Source organism: Capsicum annuum, unplaced genomic scaffold, assembly GCF_002878395.1.
Source record: "Capsicum annuum cultivar UCD-10X-F1 unplaced genomic scaffold, UCD10Xv1.1 ctg27886, whole genome shotgun sequence".
Classification (NCBI taxonomy): domain Eukaryota; kingdom Viridiplantae; phylum Streptophyta; class Magnoliopsida; order Solanales; family Solanaceae; genus Capsicum; species Capsicum annuum.
The window spans coordinates 1-5,093 of record NW_025834284.1 but is presented as its reverse complement, the minus strand read 5'-3'; the positions used below and the strand labels follow the sequence as shown (position 1 = coordinate 5,093).

The window sequence follows — 5,093 nt, the reverse complement described above, 5'->3', positions numbered from 1 at the left end:
AAATCATGGAATTTTTTTATTGTACTTGAGTGGGTCGAATACGAGTGGTGCCACATGATATTATGTAGGGTGAGTTGTTGAAGTGGTGGACCTACTTGTGTTCTCGGGGCTCGCAATTGTCCTCTCTTTTCTTTACTTGGTAGCGCCTTATTCGGCAGAGGGTTAGAATTTTAAGACACTGTCTATACTTGGTCACGACTAGCTCTGCTGAGCTAGGTCTGATCGAGCACTCTCTATCTTTGTCCATTTTCGCCTTACCAAACAAGAGTGGCTTCTTATCAACTCGTCAATCAACCAGAAGAAGACTGGAAAAGGATTTCCCGGGTTTGATTATGTAATTTTGTTGCCTTTCTTGTAGGTTGTGGCCATAGAGGGAGCTGTGAAGAGAGGTACTAGAGTTGAGGACAGAGAATTTGTCCTCTTAACAGAGTTGTTCATGATTCAACTACTTACACTTGATAGTATTGAGGCAGAAGGAGAAGCAAGAACTCAAAGGAGAAAGGAGGTTAGTAAGTACATATAGTTGAAGAAGTCTACTCGCGATAACAGTAAATTCATAAAACTATGATTTGTTACATTAAAATAACTGAACTACATGTGAATTGCTCAGATTTGAATATTTAACACCGGGTTATGACATGTCAATCGGCCTAATAATCAAATTCTCCATGGAATAGCAACACAATTGGATGTATATTGAGAGAGTTCTTTAAATGATTGTTTAAGGGATGCATCCAACTTTAACCTCAAAGAGAAGTAAAATGTAATGTCCTTCTTGAGTAGTGACGGATTCAAAATTTAAATGCAATTATGTTCTGAGTCGTGAAAGTGAATTATGGAACGTACATCTAATTCTGAATCCGTCACTATTCAAAATATCACATGCAGAATTTTATCTAAGCAGTGTCGATATTTAAAGAAAGTAATTTACCTCGTGATACATCTTTATGACACCATTAGTAGCAAGGTGCATCCGCGTAGTTCCATTTCTGTATACTGTTTATTGGTGTTCCATTTATATTGTTGTTATAGAACGTGAATAAGTCTTCAAGAGCTATTTTTTTCAACAACCAAACACGCGAACTCATAGTTGGATCCTTGGATTCACCAGTTGTGATGTCCCTGACGATAACTTTTCCTCTCCTCGTGCAGGTTCATCCCATTCATAGTTTTGTTGATATGATTGACAATTTTAAACCAAGAAACTCTAACCTTGTTAGCTTTTGTAGTAGTGGTACTAATACAACGTGACTACCAAATGCAAAAGTTTGATTCAGGAATTGGAAGCCTCAATGCACCAAATCAATTACATCAATCCACAAAAATCCCTCAGGAATGGGAAGTTTTTGACTGATTCTGAGTTTTGGGATTTTTTTTTTTAATTTAGTGATCAACTATATATTGTCTTGTTAAAGTCGTTCTTATTGCTTGTGTATAATTTGTTGGAGCAGTTGTATTGCACTTTTTATGGTTAAGAAATGCACGATGTCTGGTATTCGTTTTGAGACTCGATCAAAACGTATTTGGTGGAATAAAATGTAATGAAGGATCCCACTGAACTGAACTGGCTCCGAAAATCTAAGAAATGATGAGAATTCTTGATCCCTCTCAATTTGAAAATTCGGGATTTTTTTTTGAGCACTAATAAAATGAATAACTTTGTAGATGATAGTTCTAGAAGAAAAAGAATTGAAACAACTTTCCAGTTTTTTTCCTTCTCTTTGTTTTTATTTAATAAGATCCCAAGAAAAAGGACTTTGTTTCTGTCGAACTAAACCAATATGGTGATGTCTCTAGTAAACCAAAACTATCATTTAATAGCTATTTTGAGTTTAATTTTTGTGCATTATAAATCAATTATCAATTTATATGTAATGTATATCGATTTGCATTTATGTGAACAATATGGATATTTTTGATGTATTTCAGTTGTCACTAAATATATGTAATATTATAACTTTGATGCGATAAACTTCTATTAGAATGACCACTCGTGAAATCAACCATTCCCTACCTTCAACACAAAGATGGAAGAAATCATTTTCACTTCTTATATAGGAAATGTGAAGTACCCATCTGAATCATGTTAAAGTATTAAACAAGTTTGAGTATTTAAGATCGTAAGTTTTTACGGTGGCACAAAATGTTATAATATGTTTAAAATCACAAATTTCGATAATCTTCCTTTTTAATTAAAATCGACTTTGAGTCAAACATGTCACATAATAATTAAAATGACATGAATAAATAAATATCATTACTTATTCTGTAATAGTTCGCCATGCACTTTTCCTATTCGAGTAATCATAATATTGCCAATAATGTGATATATTAGTGCTGCATAGAAGTGCGGTAAAGCAGAAGCCTCTCCATCAAATTAACTGTTTGTTTCGTGATTTTACTATATAATCCCTAGTTATTTATTAGATGAATAATTAATAATTATTGATTAAAAAGGTAAAATAAATATTTATGACATGTCTACTTCTATTGTTCAATCGTACGTGTTCGTGATTTTACTATAAATAATCCTTAATTAATTATTATATGTTATTTATGTATTAGATAATTAATAATATTTGATTAAAAAGGATAAAATACACATTTATGACATATCTACTTTTATTGTTTCAACCGTACGTGTTCGTCGACATGTTTGTTTGCCCTGTGATTCTACTATATCATCTCCTAATTAATTATTATATGTCATTCATGTATTAGAAAATTAATAACATTAAATTACAAAAAAAGTTAAATGGACATTTATGACATTTCTGCTTCAGCTGTTTCAACTGTAATTTTAGTATATCACTCCTAATTAATTATTATAAGTCATTTAAGTACAAAGGTAAAATAGACATGAAATGATAAATCAACTTTTAATGTTTTAAATTAACCTGACATGTTATATGAAACACACTAAAAAAAAATTCAAAAGTATTTTTTATAGCAATTTTGTTATATCACTTCTAATTAGTTATTATGAGTTATTTAAGATATATCTGTTACTTCAATCGTGATATTTGGTTGACTCTTACGTATTAGAAAATTAATCATGTTTAATAGAAAAAAGTAAAAAAGACATTTATGGCCTGCCAGTTTTAGCTGCTTCAATTGTAATTTTATTATATTATTCTTAATTAATTATTACAAGTCATCTAAGTATTGAAAATTAATAATATTTAATAAAAAATAAAATATATATAAAATGATAAATTAACTTTTGATGTTTTTAATTAACTTGACATCTTATATTGACATCTTATATGAGGCTCACTTAAATTTTTTCACAAGTATTTTTTATAATAATTTTGCTATATTACATTTAATTAGTTATTATGCGTCATTTATAACATGTCGGTTTCGCTACTTCAATCGTGATACTTGGTTGACTCACGAAATTTGGAATAGAAGAAAAGATATTATAAAATACAATAATTATAAACTTAAATTACTTTAAAAATATAGTTGACCATCATTTTCATAAAAGTTTGGACAAGGAGAGTATTATAAATTACAATAACTAACAATTTAAAATAGTAAATTACAAAGGCAAAAAAAATTATAAATTACAATAGCTAACAGCTTAAAATATCTAAAAACATATTAAAAATATACTTAATATATTATCTAAATTTTATTTATGTCACACAAACTGAGATAAAAAATTAAATATATTGATCCCGCGCTACACACACACACATATATATATAAGTATGAAGACCCTTAGAAAAGTTATTTGAACTTTTTGCCCTTTATTAAAAGTTTCTGCAATAGACAAAATTGTCTTTTTACTTATTTCCTCTAATTATTATATTATTATATTTATAATATTTAAAATTAAAAAATGCTAAATCTAATAAAATAAAACCTCAAATTGGAAAAAAGAAATCTAAATTAGACATAAATTTTCTTTGTATTAAGAGGTTCTCTCCTAAGTTAAAGTAAGACGAAAAAAGGTCAAATTGGCCCCCCAAAAAAAAGAATTCTAATTAGGCGTAAAATTTTTCACTTAACATTGCTTTGTATTTATACCAAAATTATTTTGTGATATAAAAGGAAAAAAAATCCTCGAATTAATAGTTTTTGGAAGTTTGTATAATTCAGTCAATATATATATATAATCTATGCTGCAATTTGAGAACTAACTGCAACTATGGATTTAATAATTTTTAAGAAACTACTTAACAGGTTTAATTTTATTGTTTTGATATCTCTATTACCATATTATTTTATTATAGTTTACAGGTGGTAGATGAATGTCGGTTAACTTTGAGTAAATTTGCGTAAAGGTTTGATTTAACTGTATTATTTTGATATTTCTATTATCTTTTTTTTTTTTTTATAGTTACAGGTGGTAGATGAATGCTGGTCAGCTTTGAGGTCAGTGTAAAAGTTAGGTTTAATTTTTTTATATCTCTATTATCGTATTATTTTGTTGTTGTTTACAGGTGATAGATGAATGCCAGTCGGCTTTGATGAAATTTTTATGAAAAAATTAGGTTCAATTGTATTGTTTTGATATCTCTATTATCGTATTGTTTTATTGTAGTTTATACGTGGTAGATGAATCTCGATTGGCTTTGAGGTTAGTGTAAATATTAAGTTTATTTTGTGATATCTCTGTTATCGTATTTACATGTGGTAAATGAATGTCGATCGACTTTGAGGTTAGTGTAAATATTAAGTCTAATTTTGTGATATCTTTGTTATCATATTGTTTTTTTAGTGCAAAGGTCAGGTTTAATTTTTAAGATATCGTATCGTATTAAGTTCAATTTGTTTTGATATCTTTATTATCATATTATTTTATGAAAGTTTACACGTGGTAGATGAATGTAGGTAAGCTTTGAGTTTTTTTTTTTAGATTAAAGTTAGGTTTAATTATATTATTTTGATATATCTATTATCATGTTGTTTTGTTATACTTTATAGGTGGTAGATGAATGTTGGTAGGCTTTGAATAACTAATATAATGTATATTATTTTATTTTAGTATAATATGTATATTGTTTCTGTGAAAAAAATCTTTATTCATTACTAATGCATACATGAATAATAAAAGATATTTTGATGCCCTTGCTTTGATTGGG

The 5,093-nt window shown here is 28.2% G+C and overlaps 1 long non-coding RNA gene across 1 annotated transcript; it reads left to right on the top strand.

The window, feature by feature from the left end:
• The first annotated feature begins 100 nt into the window (after nt 1-100).
• LOC124890963 lies at nt 101-1,611 on the top strand. Its single transcript, XR_007049465.1, has 2 exons — nt 101-505; nt 1,153-1,611. It is a non-coding gene; the product is annotated as an uncharacterized LOC124890963 (long non-coding RNA).
• Nucleotides 1,612-5,093: the final 3,482 nt, after the last annotated feature.